Below are 21,821 nucleotides of genomic sequence, written 5' to 3'. Positions count from 1 at the left end.
CAATAGGCTTATGGTAACACAAATATGAAAGAAACTGCCACTCTGCAAGGTGTAAAAGACCCATTCTTTCTTTTTTTTTTTTTAGTAAATTTATTTCTTTAGATAATATTGGTTTGCATCAAGTCACATAGTATTTTTGCTTGGAAAAATAAAGTTGTTAATCTAATAGAAAGTTCCTAATTTCACACTGATAGATGAACATTACTCTAATTAGATCTAACTAAATATACTTGGAGCATAATCTCAACTGTAATTTTCTTTTTACTTATTGAAAAATGCAAAATCTAATTATTTTTTAAACAGAATTTACACATCTTATAAAGGCCTTGACATATGGTTTGAGTCTGTGGATTCTCTTTGCTATACAGGAAAAACTAAGACAACATTGTAAAACAACTATACGCCAATAAAAATCAATTTAAAAAATAAAAAAATTTGCCAAATCATGGGTGACTGTGCTAACTGATTAGAAAGTATTTCCAGTGAGGAAATTGGTGGCAGTAAATATGTTCCAATGGTCTTCTGAAAACATGTGATTGTTGAATTAAAGAGGCCCATTCATTCCTAACATGATTCCATGCTCTCCCTGCTGATGCTGCCAGCCACCTGCCAGTTGTGATGTATTTTATGATATAGACCAAGGGAGCTGGACAAGGATCACAAATTAATTTCCTTCCCAACAAATGACAAAACATACCATGAAAGCAGTGACCACTGGGTCTTGTCTTCTACCCCAGAGAAAACAGTTTCTCCTCTTTGACAACTGCTTTAAACTTGGAACGAACTCAGCAGTTCTTGCCTCTGTGGCCACAACTGTCTAAGCCAGGTCTGTAAACAGAATGCTTGGAGAAGACCGCACAGCACCTCTGATCCAGACCTCCCAACTTAGACAAGCCAATCAACGCCCAGGAAACTATATGACTTGCACAAAATCAGCATAAATCAAAGACATACAACTCACACACTTATCCAATTATGAGAGTCAGGGGTACCTTTCTTACTTGCCTTATCCTGTCTACACAGCTTAAAGGTAAGTTTGTTGTTGTTCAGTCGGTAAGTTGTGTCCAACTCTTTGCAACCCGTGGACTGTAGCCCACCAGGTTCCTCTGTCCATGGGTTTTCCCAGGGAAGAATGCTGGAGTGGGTCACTATTTCCTCCTCCAGTGCATCTTCCTGGACCAGGGATCAAACCTGTGTCTCCTGCATTGCAGGCAGATTCTTTACCACTCATCCACCTGGGAAGCCCCAGAGATAAGTATATTTTTATCCAAATTATGAAACTACCTTGCAAATATGTGATCAGCCTTCTAAGAGAGCCAACTAAAAAATCTAACTTAGTAAACATAAAATTAAATAAATTGAATTTGTAAAAAGATCAAGCCAAGGAAAAAGCAGGTATTAATTCCACCACAAAACACTTGAGTGTTTATAATGGACAAGGGTGGGCTAGGTTGTAAGGAGGCTAAGGGGGAATATGAAAGAAATTTAAGATAACCTTTAGCATCAGCTATATATTGCTGCCAAAACCAAACAAGACAGAAAATGAAGCTGAGCATGTTAAGAACAATTTATCGTTGTTTATTTATCAATTTATCATCAAATATTTCGGGATTTTGGGGGCTGACCACGCAGTTCTTCCAATCTCAACTGGACTCTGTGTCTGCAGCAAGCTGGTGAGTTGACTGGAACAGTGTACCCTGATGACCTGGGCCCTAAGTACGAAAGCCTGAAGTGACAGATGCCTGGGCCTCTCTCCACTTGCTCTTTCATCCTGGGCTTCTTCACTGCGGCCGAGCGCTGCAAAGGAGCAAAAGCTATAATCTTCTTGAAACCCCCACAGCACTGATTCTATTATGCTCTGTGGGACAATAGGAGGAGAAAAAGTCCAGCTCAGATGTAAGTGAAGAGTATACGTTCTAGTTGGTTATCTATTTTATATACAATAGTGTGTAGGTGTTAGGGGAAGGCAATGGCACCCCACTCCAGTACTCTTGCCTGGAAAATCCCATGGACGGAGGAACCTGGTAGGCTGCAGTCCATGGGGTCACACAGAGTCGGACACGACTGAAGCAACTTAGCAGCAGCAGCAGTGTAAGTGTCAATCCCACACCCCTAATGCATCTATCCTCCCTTCCCTTTTGGTAACCATAAGTTTGTTTTGTCTATGGGTTTATTTCTGTTTTGTATGTAAGTTCACTCGTATTTTCTGAAGGTTCCACATATAAGTGATATCATATGATATTTGTCTTCCTCTGTTTGGCATGTGTGTGTGTGTGTTAGTCACTCCGTCGTGTCCGACTCTTTGCGACCCCATGGACTGTAGCCCGCCAGGCTCTCTGTCCATGGGATTTTCCAGCAAGAACACTAAAGTGGGTTGCCGTTTCCTTCTCCAGGCTGTTCGGCTTACTTCACTTAATATATGAAAAGCTCTGAGTCCATTCATGTTACTGCAAATTGCACTATTTCATTCATTTTTACAGCTGAGTAACATTCAGTTGTATGTACACCACATCCTCTGTATCCATTTATCAATGGATATTTAGGGTGCTTCCATGTCTTGGCTATTGTAAATAGCATTTCAGTGAACATTGGGATGTATGTATCTTTTCAAATTATGGTTTTCTCTAGATGTATACTTAGAGTGGGATAGCAGGATCATATGACAGCTGCAAGCCAGACTTCAGCAGTATATGAACCGTGAACTTCCAGATGTTCAAACTGGATTTAGAAAAGGGAGAGGAACCAGAGATCAAATTGCTAACATCCACTGGATCAACGAAAAAGCAAAAGAGTTCCAGAAAAACATCTATTTCTGCTTTATTGACTATGCCAAAGCCTTTGACTGTGTGGATCACAACGAACTGTGGAAAATTCTGAAAGAGATGGGAACACCAGACCACCTGACCTGCCTCTTGAGAAATCTGTATGCTGGTCAGGAAGCAACAGTTAGAACTGGACATGGAACAACAGACTGGTTCCAAATAGGGAAAGAAATATGTCAAGGCTGTATATTATCACCCTGCTTATTTAACCTATACGCAGAGTACATCATGGGAAATGCTGGGCAGGAGGAAGCACAAGCTGGAATCAAGATTGCTGGAAGAAATATCAATAATGTCAGATATGCAGATGACACCATCCTTATGGCAGAAAGCAAGGAAGAACTAAAGAGCCTCTTGATGAAAGTGAAAGAGAAGAGTGAAAAAGTTGGCTTAAAACTCAACATTCAGAAAACGAAGATCATGGCATCTGGTCTCCATCACTTCATGGCAAATAAATGGAGAAACAGTGGAAACACTGGCAGATTTTGCTTTTTTTGGCTCCAAAATTACAGCAGATGATGATTGCAGCCTTGAAGTTAAAAGACGCTTACTCCTTGGAAGAAAAGTTATGATCAACCTAGACAGCATATTAAAAAGCAGAGACATTACTTTGCTGACAAAGGTCCATGTAGTCAAAGCTATGGTTTTTCCAGTAGTCATGTATGGATGTGAGAGTTGGACTATAAAGAAAGCTGAGCACCAAAGAATTGAAGCTTTTGAACTGTGGTGTTGGAGAAGACTCTTGAGAGTCCCTTGGACTGCAAGGAGATCCAACCAGTCTATCCTAAAGGAAATCAGTCCTGAATATTCCTTGGAAGGACTGATGCTGAAGCTGAAACTCCAATACTTCGGCCACCTGATGTGAAGAAGTGACTCATTTGAAAACGCCCTGATGCTCAGAAAGATTGAAGGCAGGAGGAGAAGGGGACGACAGAGGATGAGACGGTTGGATGTCATCACCGACTCAATGGACATGAATTTGAGCAAGTTCAGGGAGTTGGTGATGGACAGGGAGGCCTGGCATGCTGCAGTCCGTGGGGTCACAAAGAGTCAGACACGAATGAGCGACTGAACTGACTGATGTTTAGGTCATTAAGGAAGCTCCATACCGCTCTCCGTAGGGGCTATACCAATTCACATTCCAAGTAACAGTCTAGGAGGGTTCCCTACTCTCCATACCCTCTCAGCATTTGCTGTTTGTAGTTTTGATTTACATTTCTCTAATAATTAGAGATGTTGTGCATCCTTTCATGTGCCTAATGGCCATCTATATGTCTTCTTTGGAGAAATATCTGTTTAATTCTTCTGCCCATTTTTTGATTGGGTTGATTTTTATTTTCTTGATACTGTACTGTATGAACTATTTGTATATTCTGGAGATTAACTGCTTGTTGATGGCATCATTTGCAAATATTTTCTCCTATTCTATAGGTTGTGTACAGTCGTATAACCCTAAATGTGTCCAATATCATCTCATCTCAGAAGTTAAGGTGGGTCAGGCCTGGTTAGTACTTGGAAATTCAGTTCAGTTGCTCAATCGTGTCCAAGTCTTTGCAACTTTATGGACTGCAGCACACCAGGCTTCCCTGTCCATCACTAACTCCCAGAGCGTGCTCAAACTCATATCCATTGAGTCAGTGATGCTACCCAACCATCTCATCCTCTGTCATCCCCTTCTCCTCCTGCCTTCAGTCTTTCCCAGCATCAGAGTCATTTCAAATGAGTCAGTTCTTCGCATCAGGCGGCCAAAGTATTGGAGTTTCAGCTTCAGCATCAGCCCTTCCAATGAATATTCAGGACTGATTTCCTTGAGGATGGACTGGTTGGATCTGCTTACTGTCCAAGGGACTCTGAGGAGTCTTCTCCAACACCACAGTTCAAAAGCATCAATTCTTTAGCACTCAGCTTTCTTTATGGTCCAATTCTCACTAATACATGACAACTGTAAAACCATAGCTTTAACTAGACGGACCTTTGTTGGCAAAGTTATTTCACTGCTTTTTAATATTCTGTCTAGGTTGGTTATAACCTTCCTTCCAAGGAGCAAGTGTATTTTAATTTCATGGCTGCAGTCACTGTCCGCAGTGATTTTGGGCCCAAGAAAATAAAGTTTCTCACTGTTTCCATTGTTTCCCCATCTATTTGCCATGAAGTGATGGGACTGGACGCCATGATCTTAGTTTTTTGAATGTTGAGTTTTAAGTGAACCCTTTCACTCTCTTCTTTCACTTTCATCAAGAGGCTCTTTAGTTCTTCTTCACCTTCTGCTGTAAGGGTGGTGTCATCTGCATATCTGAGATTATTGATATTTCTCCCAGCAGTCTTGATTCCAGCTTGTGCTTCATCCATCCTGTCATTTCACATGATGTGCTCTGCATATACATTAAATAAGCAGGGTGACAGTAAACAACTTTGACATACTCCATTGCCAATTTGGAACCAGTCTGTTGGCCCATGTCTGGTTCTAACTGTTGCTTCTTGACCTGCATACAGATTTCTCAGAAGGCAAGTAAGGTGGTCTGATATTCCCATCTCTTGAAGAGTTTTCCACAGTTTATTGTGATCCACACAGTCAAAGGCTTAGGTGGAGTCATAAAGAAGAAATAAATGTTTTTCTGGAACTCTCTTGATTTTTCTATGGTCCAATGGATGTTGGCAATTTGATCTCTGTTTCCTCTGCCTTTTCTAAATCCAGCTTGAACATCTGGAAGTTCATGGTTCACATACTGTTGAAGCCTGGAATGGAGAATTTTGAGCATTACTTTGCTAATGTGTGAGATGAGTGCAATTTTGTGGTAGTTTGAACATTCTTTGGCATTGCCTTTCTTTGGGATTGGAATGAAAACTGGAAGTACTTGGAAGGCTGAACTCTTGTTAATATCTGGAAAGAATCTGCTTCCTATTTCACCTGGGTTTTTGAAGGAATTCAGTTTCTAGCACTTGAAGAATTGAACCTTCATTCTCTTGCTGGCTGTCAACTGAGGGCCACTCAACTCCTAGGAGCCTCTCTCTAGTCCTTCCTGGTGGGTCCCTGTATCTCAAAGTCAGAACAGTGCATGAAGTCTTCATCACACCTAGACCCTCTACCTTTTCCTTCTGCTGCATCTCACTGCCTCCTCTCCTGCCCCATCTCTTTGACTACAGCCAGAGTAGGGTCTAAGGGATCATGTGATAAGACTGAGACCACCTGAGTAATACAGGATTCCTCCCTTATTTTAAAGGTCTGTAACTTTAATTATGGCTTCCTTGGTGGTTCAATGGTAAAGAATTCATCTGTCAATGCAGGAGACACAAGTTCAGCCTCTGGGTCACGAAGATCCCCTGGCAAAGGAAATAGCAACCCACTCCAGTATCCTTGCCTGGAGACTTCGATGGAGAGAGGAGCCTGGCGGGCTACAGTCCATGGGGTTGAAGTAGAGTCAGACACAACTATGTGACTAAGCAACAACAACTTTAATTACACTTGCCAAATTTTTATTGCCCCATAGTTTAACACAACACAGATTCCAGGAATTAGAAGATAGATATCTTTGTAGGCTATTCTGCCTACCACAGGTACAGAGGTCCGAGGAAAGTGAGACCATGAGGGTTAGGGCTAGCAAGTGTTCAGAGACAGGAAACAGGAGCTGGCTTTTAAGTGATGCAGGAGAGGTGCTCTTTTTGTTGGGGAGGAGGAAGTAAGTGCTCATGGGGGAGGCTATTCCAGTTAGTAACAAGAATTGCACAAGTAAAGACCCACGGAGAACTATAAGGCTTTTGTGGTAAACGACAATGAGGAGAAGGATGGGCTTGTGGAAGCAATTAGTGGGAAGACATTTTAGAATGCAGGTTAAATTTAGCTGGTGGGAAACCATTAATGCCACATAGAGGAATTTGTATTTTATGTTACAGGCAACAGGAAGTCATTACATTTTTTAGAGAGAAGTGAAAATTAAAATGATCTTCTGGAAAAAAAGAATGCCACCAATGTATAGCAAAGACAGGACTGAGGAGGGCAAGAAGAGGGCAGAGTACATTAGGGGACTATGAAAGTCACCCAACTGTGCTGCAATAAGGGGGGATGGGCTTCCCAGGAGGTGCTGGTGATAAAGACCCTGCCTGCCAATGCAGACGTGGGTTGGATCCCTGGGACGGGAAGATCCCCTGGAGGAGGGCATGGCAACCCACTCCGGTATTCTTGCTGGAGAATCCAGTGGACAAGGAGCCTGGCAGGCTACAGTCCATAGGGTCACAAAGAGTTCAACACCACTGAAGTGACTTGGTAACCACGCACTCAAGGGTAGCTAGAAAGGAAGGGAACTTGGCAAGAAATCTCCGGAAGAAGAAACAGCTGGACTCTCAGATTGATTGAAAGTTGCATGTAAGAGGAAACTATGATCTCAGAAAAATGGTGAGGGGTGGGGGGAACCTACTACAAAGAGGAAACTGAGTGCAGCTAAGCACTAAGTGGGGTCCAGGCTGGGGAGAACACTCTGCCCTCACAGGGAGGGCCTGGGCTCAGCGTCCTGCCCAGCCTTCTGGTCCTGCCATCTTCCTGCAGGTTAAGAAAGGCCCACCTGAGTCCCCCTGACTTCAAAAGCCACATCTCCAGGTGCAGGAAATCAGAGAGACTTTTCCCCTTGAAAAGTTCCTTTTAATATTTGGAGTTATTTTCCAAACAGTGCTTTAATTAGTGTTTTTAATTTCTGCATGTAATGAAAAATTTACAGCTCCATGGTTGCTTCTGAGAATTCTATGTGTTTGTGGGAGAGCTTTTTTCTTTCTTCCTGTTTTTATAATGCAAGATTTTTATAGACTCAAAATCCTCTGAACTTTAATCTTTGGGGGCATCTCTGCATCTCAGAATTGATGTATATAATAATAATAAAAAATATCCCTGCTGTACTAGAGGATGGATTAAGAGATCACTCTTGAAGGCACTTCTTAATAAACATTCTTTGGCAGGCCTGAGATTTACAGGGGCCATCATCAAAGCAGCCATGTAAATGGGGACATATTGACAACTTTCCCCCATAAAGGCAAAGCAAAAAGGATTTACACGCTTCAACCACAGCTCTCTAGGGAACTCAACAAGGGACTTATTTTGTTTCTCTTTTAATAGCTCCTCTTGGGTACTTTATGGACCAGTTCTCTCATCTCAAGTGTCTGATCCCAAGACATAAATTAATTTTAGGTGCACCTTTTATCCACCTTGTCTGCTAAGGCAATATTCACTATTTGTTTTGGTTGCCATGGAGATAATTGACTTCCTGCTGTGGCAGAAGTCTTGTTTGGGGGTATTAAAGGGGTTCGGGTCCAAGGATTCTTTAATATCCACACAGTGAGGAAAGCCATTTCATCAATGGAGTATTTTTATACATCACCCACTTATAATTGGAATAATTTTTTTATCACCTTATGAAATTTCCTTTTTTATTTTCCATCACTTCCTTTTTTAAGGTTTAACCTCTGCTCTCCAAGGTGCTGACTAAAACCACAGCAAAGGGCAAACAGTCCATTTATTACTGTTTTGTAAGATGATTGGACATAGCCTCCCAGCAGAATATTATCTGAAAAAACAGCTGAAAAATCTGAGAAAATGGTGGATTATAGGACCCCATTCAGGCTACATTTTATTAAGGCAAGAAACACTTTGAATACCAATTCATAAAATCAATCTCCCAGTGACCCACTCAGGCTGCTGCAGATTGGGTCCCTCTAGAGTTTATGTACTAGCTCTGATATTTACAAAGGCAATTGTTGGATTCTCCTGTAAACCGTTAGAACAGGCAGCCTGAAAGCCTTTTCAACTACTATGAGAAAAATTAAGAAAGTTTTAAAACACTCTCTTTAAGGTAAACAATAAAATGATAAAATATAACATTTTACACATATTCCCTCTCACCATCCACATTTTAACTGCTACTACAGTCATGAACATTTGCATAACAAATTATAAAAAGATTTTTAAAGGCATTTAAAAACATAAATACTAGAAACATACCATATTTGTTGCATTCCACAAAAATGATGTTTGAAAATCATATGAGTTATGGTATTTCTACACATATATTTACAACACCCAAAAAAGTACCTTAACAATTATCCACAGGGCTAATATTTTTGCTAAAATAATTTTTTGTTGTAGATCAAAATGCTATTACTGTAAGAAAAAAATTAAATCAATGATCAGGATGAGAATGCTTAGGAGCAGTAATAGTGAACAAAACTCTAAGAACCCACTTCAGTTCTTTTAAGTGCACAGCACAAAATCAATTTGCTATGACCCTGAGAATCAGCCTTCTTCACCACATGACAACAAAAGAAATGGGGATGAAAATAAATTAAAGTAGGTTCTTAAAAGTCTTTTTTGCCTTCCAAAGGTTTCAGGGTCTCTTTGAGCTATGAAACTTTTAAAGGTAGCTCTCTGAATGTTTATCAATATCATTATATATTCTTACAGTAATAGCTTTTAGGCTGACCCTAGAAATTCATGATTCACTTTCTGATTCCTCTTTCATTCTTATTATTGGCTTATTCCACAAATGTTTTCTGAGGGAGTATCATGCACATAGCACTGTGCTAGGCAAAGGAGGGGAAGAAAAATAATGGACACAATCTAGGCACGCACTAGGTAAGGATAACACAAGGAGGATAATTGAGTGTACACGCCCAGAAGAAAAATTGTCAACAGCACCCAAAGTGGAGGGGCTGCTCCCCTACAGTGTTCCCGTACGTAGACTTGTATAAGGCTGCTGATTCTCTGAAAAGGGAGGACCTAGTAGTTCATCTGATTTACTGATGACAAAGCTATCCTTTAAAAAGGACTTGATAAAGAACAGAGGCTGGATATGCTACTCCAGATCTTTCTGATCCCTAATGCAAGCACTAAACCATTGACCTATATGCTTCCTTAGTGAAAGTTTTATACTTGACTTCAGTGATGGCATTTGTGGGACCAGGAAGGTATTAGACACATGTAGGAGAGGAAAAGTTATTTCAAAGGAAAAAGCATGTACGTAGGGAGGCCAGGATGCATTGAGGCAGATAATAACTAAGTCTTCCAAGGCACTCATTTGCTGGCCCAACTCTGCTCTGAGTCCATTCTATAGGTTAACTTGTTCCATCTTCACAGTGACACCCTCATTCTTCAAGGACAGTAAGTACTATTCTCATTCCCTCTGTCTAAATGAGAAAGCTAGGCTGAGACCTAAGTCCTGTCCACAGTCAAAGCTCCTCCGTGGCGGAGAGGACCGGAGAGTCCCACCCAGAGCCGGGCCCACGCCCCAGGGCGTGCCCCGCCGCCCCGAGACCACTGGGGGGACCCGGCGAGAGGGCCGGGAGCGCGGGAAGGGGAGCGCCGGCCAGGCCAAGGGGGCCACCCCCGCCGCCCTCTCTAGGCCCCAGGAAGTGACATTTTCCTTCCCTTTTTTCTCTTGAGCAGGGATAAGCTAAACTCAGCTTTGTGCCTCAGAACGATAACCTTTAAACAAAGAGGAGCTTGGATTGAAGGGCATAAAATTTGGAGGACTTTTCCTTCTACAAAAGCATATTTATAAATAATCCTCCTCACACATACATGCCACACACAAATCTCACATAATCTATTGCACATACACACGCATATTCCACATACACTAAACACATACACCAAACACACACATATACACACAAACACACATGACAGGCACACATACATGTACCACACAAACAACATTCACACATGTGCACATAAGAGCAAACACACACACACTCCATGGAACACATCCACTCGCCACACGCACGGGCCGCATGTAAACCACACACATATACACACACATTCACAACACAAGCACACTGATTGCACGCTCACATCCATCCCCTGGCTTCTATTATGAAGTAAATAAGTTCAAAAGGGCAATGCTCACCAAGATTTCTTTATATCACTTATTTTCTCTTCTCTGAACACAGACTGGACATTGTCAGCAATCCTGAGCCCGCAGCAAAGAAATGTTGCAAACCTCCTTTTCCTTCTATTTCGAATGACCTGCCATTGGTGTTCTCTAGATTAACTTGGATACTTTCTGAGCTCAGTAAGCATGCCCGGGGGGGGGCTACCCTGAAGGACCCCAAAATGGACCTCGGGCAGCACTGTCCTCAGCTATTGCTTATGTCTTAAATTAAGAAAAAAATATAAAACAGAGGAAGGGAACATGGGTGTACCTATGGCTGATTCTTGTTGATGTTTGACGGAAAACAACAAAATTCTGTAAAGCAATTATCCTTCAATTAAAAATATATGTAAATTTTAAAAAAGAAAAAAAAACAGTTCATTTGGTTTCCTGAATTTTGTCTGGTTTTCTATTTAAGAATTGTCTTGTCTTCAGCCTGGACAAAATCAGTGTATAGAATAGGACAGTGACTCTAGCCTGCCAAGGGACCCTCCCCCACCCACGAAGATATGTGGACTAATTTTTGCAATTTTCTTAATGTCTAATTTTCTACATTTCTTGTATAATTAATCCACAAGTATAATATTCATCATTTAAAATAATAATATTTCCATATTTAAACAAAATAAAAGCATATTTTTACTCAAAATAACTGCCACCTAGATAGTTAACTATATTCCTATTGTGATTCATGCTTGTACACTTCTTTAAGCCTTCAGGAAATTCTGGAAAGCAAAATATTTTTCAGCGCACACAATTTTGGTTTCACTTAGGGACCCTGAAAAACACATCCTTTAGAACACACAGAAGGCACTTACAGTAAATGTGGTCCAGGAGATACAAAACCCCTGTTTAGTCTGAATGGAAGATCACATTTTCATAGGTTAAGGTCAAATTACATCAGTTTCTTTCCAGTAAAAAAAAAAAACAAAGGATAATAATACAATGTTAATGTATTTAAAACCTCTGAGACACAATATCATGATATCTCAGGATAATTTACTGAAGTGAGACTGATAAGGTGCAGCAGCTGTAAATACCCAGAGTTGTGCTTAGGAGAAAAGGATTTCCAGAATAAACCATTTGCAGGGAAAATTCAATCTAGCATCCTTTATTTTGAGAACCTACATTTAGGGTGGAAGGAAAAAACCTCCAATATATATCAGTGCAGAGTCTTCACCCTTTATTATAAGTACGGATAATTTGAGTTGCTGCAGTAATTTAGGATTTATGACCAATATATAACCCTAGGAAATCATTTCATTTAAAGAAACAACCAAAGTGATTTCTTTTTGTTTCTTCTCTCTCCTCCCTTTTTCCTCCTTGTCTGTCAACTGTCCAGTATCCAGTGTCTACAACACTGCAACAAAAATATATTCAAGAAGCATTTCCTGAGCCCCCAATCTGCTAGGTATGAATGAGACATAAAACTGCATGAAACTTCATATTTGCCCTCACTGAGCCTGAAGTCCAGCAGGAGAGTTAAGACCTCTATGGGAATACCTGAAAACAAAAGCCCACTTACAAGGATGAGCAGGGCGGTACAAACTGCTTTAGCAGAGCTGAAGTCGAGATTCGCCAGACTACAGGCTAAAGAAGATATACGCCCAATGCCAACGATGGCAGATGAAATTCCCATTTCAGGGACATAAAGTTTAAGTCTGTTGAGGGACGTTTTGGCAGCGGCAGCAGATGTTTGAGGACCTGTGCTAGAAACAGGGACACTTAATGACTACAGGTGGTTACCATACCGAAATGACAAACAGCAATAACAAAAAAAAAATCCAAAACAATCAGAGTGGCTTCTGCTAGATGGGCTGGCATATTTTCAAACACTGAAAAAGGTTGCTCATCAATTATCTTTCAAGTTGATTTTCTTTTTTCTGTATGTTGGTGAAGTGCTTTAATGAACATCCACACCGTTTTAGTGGAGTTGGGAGTCAGTGCTTTTCAGAAAAGCAAGTGAGGTTGTTGCTAAAGGGCAGCTAAGTGTTTCTGCCTGAGGGGGCACAGCAGAGGACTCAGAAATCTCCTCTGGGTCTGGGATAATAGCAACAACTATCAAAGCAAGAGGGTTTTGGTTCTTGGGGAGTTTTCCAAGTGGGATTTTATGGAAGACTCTATCAGAGCCCTTGAGGCTCTTTCTGAGTTCACAAACATCCCTCCTGCTCCCCTTGGCATCCGCAACCCGATCTTCCTGCACAGAAGCACATCCAGAGCTATAACATAGAAGAGCCAAATTTGATCAGAGACATCCCTCTCTCCCCGACCAATGAGAAAAGCTCCACTATCAATATTTCTGCTGAAGTCTGAGCAGCCCAGAGCCTGTAGGTTAAGTAAACACATTATCAGAATCGCCAGCCTCCAGGAGAAATAGCACCCTGACATTTACAAAACACCTATCACGTTCCAAAGCCTTACATACATTTTTTTTTTCTCTAAACAATAATTCTGTTAGAGAAATTAACAGAATTTCTCTAACAATAATTCTGTAGGGTTAACTACTGTTACTCCTTTTTCATAGGCCTCAAAGGCAAAGTAATCTGCCCAAGACAACATGTAGAGTGAGCGGTGAGACTTTCTGACCCCAGACTATTGCTCCTCTCTGTTCTAGGACTAGAAGGAAAATCCACAGGTGAATTATAAATTTCAGTTTTCAGTTCAGTCCAGTTCAGTCACTCAGTCATGCCCAACTCTTTGTGACCCCATAGACTAATGCATGCCAGGCTTCCCTGTCCATCACCAACTCCCAGATGCTCAAACTCATGTCCATCAAGTCGGTGATGCCATCCAACCATCTCATCCTCTGTTGGCCCCTTCTCCTCCTGCCTTCAATCTTTCCCAGCATCAGGGTCTTTTCCAATGAGTCAGTTCTTCACATCAGGTGGCCAAAGTATTGGAGCTCCAGCTTCAACATCAATCCTTCCAATGAATATTCAGGACTGATTTCCTTTAGCATTGACTGGTTTGATCTCCTTGTAATTCAAGGGACTCTCAAGAGTCTTCTCCATCCCACCATTCAAAAGCATCAATTCTTCGATGCTCAGCTTTCTTTATAGTCCAACTCTCACATCCATAAGTGACTATTGGAAAAACCATAGCTTTGACTAGATGGGACCTTTGTTGGCAAAGTAATGTCTTTGCTTTTTAAAATGCTGAACAAAAGGTTGGTCATAGCTTTTCTTCCAAGGAGCACGTGTCTTAATTTCATAGCTGCAGTCACCATGTGCAGTGATTTTGGAGCCCAAGAAAATAAAGTTTCTGTTTCCATTGTTTCCCCATCTATTTCCCATGAAGTAGTGAGACTGGATGCCATGATCCCAGTTTTCTGAATGTTGAGTTTTAAGCCAACTTTTTCACTCTCCTCTTTCACTTTCATCAAAAGGCTCTTCTTTGCTTTCTGCATAAGCGTGGTGTCATCTGCATATCTCAGGTTATTGATATTTCTCCCGGCAATCTTGATTCCGGCTTGATTCCGGCTTGCTTCATCCATCCTGGCATTTCACATGAGGTACTCTTCTTTGCTTTCTGCATAAGCGTGGTGTCATCTGCATATCTCAGGTTATTGATATTTCTCCCGGCAATCTTGATTCCGGCTTGATTCCAGCTTGCTTCATCCATCCTGGCATTTCACATGAGGTACTCTGCATATAAGTTAAATAAGCAGGGTGACAATATACAGCCTTGACTTACTCCTTTCCCAATTTGAAACCAGTCTGTTCCATGTTCAGTTCTAACTGTTGCTTCCTGACCTGCAAACAGGTTTCTCAGGAGGCAGGTCAGGTGGTCTGGTATTCCCATCTCTTTCAGAATTTTCCACAGTTTGTTGTGATCCACACAATCAAAGGCTGTGGGGTAACTGACACAAATCCCAGTTTAAGCAATGTAAAACCATGGTGCTCCAGTAAGTATCACTGCATTGCGCCAACCCCGAGATAAATTGAACAAAACCCCTGGGGAGCCCAGACCACATTATTCTAGGTTAGAAGAAGCTGAGGAGACAGCTCAGCCTGGGACATCATAATCTTAACCAGATTAACGATTCCCTGCCCACAGGGTCAGGGTAATGGAGTCTTGCTTCTCCTTTCACAGGCATGAAATCCTCTCATAACCTCAAACAAGGGCTTGCTGACTGTCTCATTCACACACAGTGCCTACCAAAATGTACTGGGTGGAAATTTGAGCCCAGGCAGGTTACAGCTTGTTGACTTTTCCTTATGAGCAGTTAGTCTAAAAACAGATTTCAAGCAAAATATGGACATTCAAAATTGCTGTGCCATCCTTTATGAAATAAATGCTATTTACCCCAGAATTACTGAAATCTCATCGATTTGAAATGGGCTGACCCCAAGACATAGGGATGAATAGAAATGAAAGGTGAAAGAATCTGCCCTGAAGAACGATCATCTTATTCTCCTACCACCTGTGATCTGGAATGGACTAGATCCTGGATTAGGCAAATTTCCCAGCACCTCATAGGGAACGTACTCTCACTTTACCTCTTCTTCTGTGCAGCAGTTGTGTTCCGAGTAAGATGGGTGTTGAGGTATATATGGGATGCAGGGAGATGACAAAGAAGAGGAGGCGATTAATCCTTTCAGTCATTCATTTCACAAGTATCTGAGAACCGCACTTGTACAAGCTGGGGATATTGTTAAGCAAAACAGTCAACACTCCCTGCGCTTACGAAGATCACATTCTAGTGAAGGGAAAGATGACAAAAAAGAACAAATAAATATGCAGCATGTTAGACAGTAAGTGCTAAGGAGGAAAAATAAATAGAGGGTCATAAAAAGTCTGGTGGTGCAATTTTACATGAAGTGACACGCTAACCTGGGATCCCATGTAACCCAAATAAAGACTCCCAATTGGTGGAACTATCCTAACCTGGTATGGTAGACTTAATGTCAGTTAGTGCGTGAGTTTCCTAAGGCTGCTTTACCAAAGAATTACAAACTGAGTCAGTTAAACAACAGAAATGTACTGCTTCATGGGTCTGGAAGCTAGAAGTCTGGGATCCAAGTATCAGCAGGGTTGCATCCTTCTGAAGACTGTGAGAGAGAATTGTTCCAGACCTCTCTCCTGGCCTCCTGGGCTCATCAATGGCATCCTTCCTGTGGCTCCACACTGTCCTCCCTGTCAGCGTCTCTGTGTGTGTGTCTGTCTCTGTCCAAATTTACCCTTTTTCTGAGGACACCAGTTATACTGGATTCAAGCCCACCCTGATGATTTCGCTTTAATTTGATGATCTGAAGATCCTGGGCTTCCCAGGGGTGTTAGTGGTAAAGAATCGCCTGCTGATGCAGGAGACCTGAGGGACATGGGTTGGATCCTGGGGTGCAGAGCTGGACATGACTGGTGTGACTGAGCACACATGCACAGGTCCTGGGGCTTAAAAATGTAACATCTTCTTAGAGAGACACGGCTCCACCCAGAAAACCGGGTGAGTATGAAATGTAATGTCTTCTTAGAGGGACACAGTTCCGCCCAGAAAACTGGGGGAGTGTGAAAGGTAACGCCTTCTTAGAGGGACACAGTTCCACCCAGAGAACTTGGTGAGTATGAAATGCTTTAAAAAGGAAATTGTAAAGTCCTGACAATAGCACTTGGAGAGAGGAAGCATATAAGGGGTTGACTATACTCATCAGGGAATGGTAATGATGCCTGCTTCTATATTTAATAAAGGCTAATTTCAGCCTACAAACATTTGTAATGAATTATTTAATGTAACTTGGCAAAAATATACCCATTGAACACAGATGTTGTCTTCTGTTGCTATTGGATTTGGCTATAGAATAAGAAACGAATTAGTGATCTCTTAGGGACTAGAGCAGCTGAAAATTGGACAGACAGCGGTCTCCCTCGCCCAATCACAGCAACTGAGCACACACTGGGCTGGTACGTGTGCTAGCAGCAGCTCAGCATTGCCTCCTGGGTTCCCTAATAAGCATATTTTCTTTTCACAAAGTGTATAAAATGTTATCAAGCTAAATTTTTCCCTCTGCCAACAAGTTAGGGATAATGTGCACCATGTGAATCAAGCTGATCACATAAATTAAGCCTTTAAAGCACAATATCTGAGCATTTCCCAACTGAACGTTACTTTTCTGTATAAATTAAAAATGTCTAAAAGGGGGTTTATTAGAAGGAAACTATCAAAGCTTTTCATGAACATGCTTTCTCTTTTGATCTATATAATTTTCAAAAAGTGTTAGACATATCATGATTTCTAGAACAACTGGAATTTTAAATATAAGAATCAGAAGGAAAAAATGCAAATAGAAAAGACATTATTTTTGAAGCCATGTGTATTTCGCTGCAATTAGTCATTAAGCAGAGGAAATGAATTTCGGTAAAATGCTTGCATTATCTAACACTTTATCAACCAGAAAGCTCCAGAAAAAAAGCATTTCTAATATCCCCCAACACAAATCTTCAATCTGTTAACCACAGGACTACAAGAAGGTTGTTATTTGCTTTCTTACTGGTTTAGGAGGAGAGAGAAAATTACATCTTTGCATCAGTGAGCTTTTTCAAACAATGGTGATTTACATGTCAGTCTCCTGATTATTAAATATTATCTATGTGATTTCCATCCACATCCAATAGAAAAAATTTTAATCACAGATGGTATTTTAGAAATACTATGTACTTTGAATTTACATAGAGCCTTGGAGAAGATCAAAGTCCTTCCAAAGTATGCTTGTGGATCACTGAGCCAGAACAGCTCTGAAGTGGTCATTTATTTCCTAGCTGTCTCCTCAAGCACGTCAATATTAAAATATCAAATATTAGCAGACTTTTCAGATTCTAGTCTTAAAGAACTCAGCCCATGTGAGACAAGTTAACAGTGCCTCTTTGGGCTCAGGAAATTACCAAATAATACACACAGTGTTCTTAATATATCCAGGTGGGTGACCATGAGCAGCAATGGAGAAACAGCTGCTGTCTGAGTGGAAACCAGGGAAAAATAAAGTTCATCTCCTTTGAAAGTTTAACCCATCAAGTTACTGGACCACAGAATATTCAAACGATACAAAGTCAAGTATGTTACTTTGCAAGGACTTCCATAACAAACCACAGAGTGGGTGGCTGAAACAACAGAAGTCTATTTTCTCATAGTTCTGGAGGCTGAAAGTTCAAGGTCACGTTCTGGCAGGGTTGGCTTCCTCTGAAGACCATGAGAGAAGAGTGTGTTCTAAGCCTCTCCCCCGATTTGCAGATGGCCCCCTTCTCGTTGTGTCCTCACGTGTCCCTCCTTGCAGGCACACCCCTAGTGTCTCTCTTTCTCTGCATCCGAGTCTTCTAAGGACATGAGCCAGATTTCAAAGGCCCATCCTAACACTCTCATTTTAATTTAACTACCTCTTTAAAGGTCTTATCTTCAGATAAAGTCATCTTTTGAGATATTGGGTAGTAGGACCTCAATGAATGAATTATGAAGTGAAACGACGCTGCCCATAACAGCAAAAGATGGGCATCATCTATTGAGCTCAGCCATCATGACTCCACTGGGCATAAAGCTTTGCATACTCTTCCCACTTGAAGGACGGATGCAGGCACCATCTTATTCAACTGCACAAGCTACGGCTGTGTGATCTGCCTGGCAAGAGAAGACTGAGCACAATATGGACTGTTAACGTAGCATCCCGCCTGCAGCATGTGAGGCTGCCAGTCTCTCCCTTCTACTCTTGAAATGAAGAGGAAATGCAATGTGGACAATGAGAGTTAAGGCTTTAGAAACCTCAAACTAGAATACAGAGTCCATTGGGAGATTTCAAAACTTTGCCTAGCACAGTGTTTGGTACAATCAAGAGCTCCCTGAATTGTATATCTCTAATAGGTTGTCCTCTATCATTCCCCTTGCTTATATCTTTCAGCAGTGACCCCTATCAAAACAGAGATAAATCACATTCACTGGATTTCCCCAGTTTTAGGCATCCATCATACTATTGACCCTGGAGCAACACAGGCATTAGGGCCATTGACTTTCCACACACTAGAAAATCTGTACGTAACTTATAGTTGGCCCCTCTGTATACACCTTTCCCCACATCCACAGTTCCACACCCGTGTACTCAACCAGCTACAGATCATGTAGTTCTGCAATATTTGCTACTGAAAAAGTCCATGACTAAGCGGACTCATGTACTTCAAACTGTGTTGTTCAAGTGTCAACTCTCATTAGAGCCTGCTGATGAGTGAATATACCTCCTCCTCTAGAGGCAGCTTCAGAGCTACCCCAGTCACAGGTCCAGCAAGTTGCATGCTTCCTAAATCACCACCTTTGGCTTTTCCAAGTGATCTGATTCAAATTGCCTGCCCATTCTTGCTAGGAGACAGGCAGTTTAAGCTTATCACTCACAGGTTTTCACTTTTCTCCCCACTACTCTGTGTTGTCTTATTAACTAGTTGAAGGAGACAACTCTAAACAGAATGGACTTTCCATTGATCAGCTTTGCTTCTGGTTTGATTCATCTGAATACCAATCAAGGAAGGGCCTTCACAGGAGTGCAGCCAGCTGGCAGTAAGGGCTTACGTGCTTTTTCACTTTCTACAGTACAGGGTAAATCTTGTTTCTTCTAACAAAATACCTGACATTTATTACATTTCTCACAAAATGTCCTAATTAGTAGGTGAACATGTGCTCACTTACAATGTAAGTTACACGATTATGACTGAAAGGCAACCATGTCCACATGCATTTTTATTGCTACCATTGCCATGGTTCAGGGGCAAGTATCCACCTGCAATGCAGGAGACACAGGAGATGTGGGTTCAATCCCTGGGGGAAGATACCCTGGAAGGGGAAATGGCGACCGACTCCAGTAGTATTGTCTGAGAAATCCCATGGACAGAGGAGCCTGCAGGGCTACAGTCTGTAGTGTTGCAAAAGAGTCGGACGTGACTGAGCACAGCACAGGAACACATGCAGACGTAAAGTCTTTGTGCCTTCTAGGTCCTGTTCCTGCTCTTAGGACTGCTGAACTCCCTTCATTTGCTGAGATTCCCAGGAAAGAATCATTAGAGACCTCTCCCAACAGCAAGAGGAATCTCAGTACCAGTTCGGCTCCCCTGGCCCTCCTCTCTCCAGCTTCCTGGAAATGAAGGTTATCCCACTTTGTTGAAAGATCTACTGTCCCTGCCTTGCCCTGTGGGTTACAAGGGAGAGAAGAGAGAATAAGCAAAATCAAAGGTTGGATGCTGTTTCCAGAAAGGCATTCTCAGATTATAAATTATCTAAAGGGAAAATTTCACTCAACCAGTGATTCGTTCAGCTCTGTGAAGCTGCAGATGTTCTAAAAGGACTCTTTCCTAAAGATCACCAAACCTTGAATTTTTCCTGCCAGAGAGGAGCTGATCGTCATGGATACCCGTGTTATTACCAGACATTAAGAAGGAAGGTGAACTCTGTTCTTTCCTCATAAAACACATTTTGTACCTTCCCTTCTTCTTTTCCACTGAACCCACTATGGTTACAAGTACAAGCTATGACTCTGGAGATGGAAAAATCTGATACCGTCAGCACAAGTGGAACAAAATGAAAAAGGAAAAAAACATACACCCATCTGGACTTCCATATGCTCTGTAGCCAGGAGGCTAATATAATTCCTTGAATGTTGGTTATAAAGCAATGTGCTATGGATAACTGCTATGCACTGAGCTTATTTAGACAAGTGTTCTTTCTACTCAATAAACCTTTGAAAGGATTAAAGTACAATCAGTCCCAATTATCTCCCCGTAAGTCCTTCCCTTCTACCCGAGCTTGGACCATACCCTACAACCGGTCCCTGTTTTCATCCTGGTCTGAGTCCCTATCCACTGAACCAGGTGACAGGATGTAAGGAGAGACAGGAATTCAGGGAAGGCTGAGAAGTTGATCATGACAAGGCTGCTGGGCGCATGGCCAGGCAGAGAGCTGCTGACAAGATTTCCCTAACAAGATAGCAGCCAGGCTGCGTATGGATTTTAACTCTGAGCAGCAGGAACCCTTCGGAATATGTGATGATTTTTTTAAAGCAATAATCCTGGTGCCAGTGTGGACAGTGTGCACAAGAAGAGAAAAAGGATGAAGGGACAACTCATCCGATGGGATTGCCATGGTCCAGCAGAGAAATTAGGAGGCCTAAATGAAGGCAACTCCAGGAGGCATGGAAGGGAAAAACCAAATTCAGCGTTGTTCTCAGAGTAATACCTTGGGAAAGCACACTCCCTTCTCCTCAAAGAAAGAGAGCAAAGGTTAAACCCCTAATCCTTCGGGAATCTTTGCAGCCCCTATTATAGAAAGAACAATATTAGGGACTCTTTTAGTGCCTGTTGAAAAATCTGAGGAAAAAAGTAGGGAGAACCTTAAAAATATAAAACTTATCTCTTTATATTATATGAGCAACAGTCATTAATGTTCTAATTTCTCATATTAACCTAAAAATTACTTCATTATTATTTCAAAAAGATCATATTTTTTGTTAATTTTATCCTGTTATGCTGAATATAAAATTGCCCTTGGTTTTTCGTTCCTTTTCATTTTGTACTGATGACACCTCAGATTTCCACCTACCTCCAAAAGCTCAGTAACAGCCTTCAATATACTTCGTAATAAAATTAAAACTAAATGGATTTCAACAATCTAGCTTAAATGCTTTTATGTCCTCTTTTATATACATCCTTTTGCGACCCCATGGGCTGTAACCTACCAGGCTCTTGCGTCCATGGGATTTTCCAGGCAAGAATACTAGAGTGGGTTGCCATTTCCTTCTCCAGGTTTTATATACATCCTTTAAAGTTGGACTCTACACAGTGGGTTTTGTGTCAATCATCCTTTTAAAAAGGAGGGGATTTTTTAAAGATACTTTTCCCCCTTAAAATTTAACCTTCATGCAAAGAAAGTGGAGTCACTCAGTCGTGTCCAACTCTTTGCAACGGCATGGACTGTAGCCTACCAGCATCTTCTGTCCATGGGATTTTCCAGGCAAGACTACTGGAGTGGGTTGCCATTTCCTTCTCCAGGGGATCTTCCCAACCCAGGGATTGAACCCAGGTCTCCTGCATTGCAGACAGGCACTTTACCATCTGAGCCACCTCATGCAAA

General features: G+C 41.6%; 1 long non-coding RNA gene across 3 annotated transcripts in view; it reads right to left on the bottom strand.

Annotated features, from left to right (window-relative positions):
- LOC113902167 overlaps nt 1-21,821 on the bottom strand; it is a 47,431-nt gene that overhangs the window by 13,758 nt on the left and 11,852 nt on the right. The window contains exon 3 of one of the 3 annotated variants that reach the window (XR_003513689.1): nt 15,232-15,431. The exons of the other annotated variants lie outside the window; for them this stretch is intronic. This is a non-coding gene — a long non-coding RNA (uncharacterized LOC113902167). The remainder of the gene's footprint in view (nt 1-15,231; nt 15,432-21,821) is intronic. 3 annotated transcript variants of the gene reach the window in all.

The sequence above is a fragment of the Bos indicus x Bos taurus genome, chromosome 12, assembly GCF_003369695.1.
Source record: "Bos indicus x Bos taurus breed Angus x Brahman F1 hybrid chromosome 12, Bos_hybrid_MaternalHap_v2.0, whole genome shotgun sequence".
Lineage (NCBI taxonomy): Eukaryota > Metazoa > Chordata > Mammalia > Artiodactyla > Bovidae > Bos > Bos indicus x Bos taurus.
Note: the sequence above shows the minus strand (reverse complement) of the source record. Positions and strands in the feature narration are given on the sequence as shown.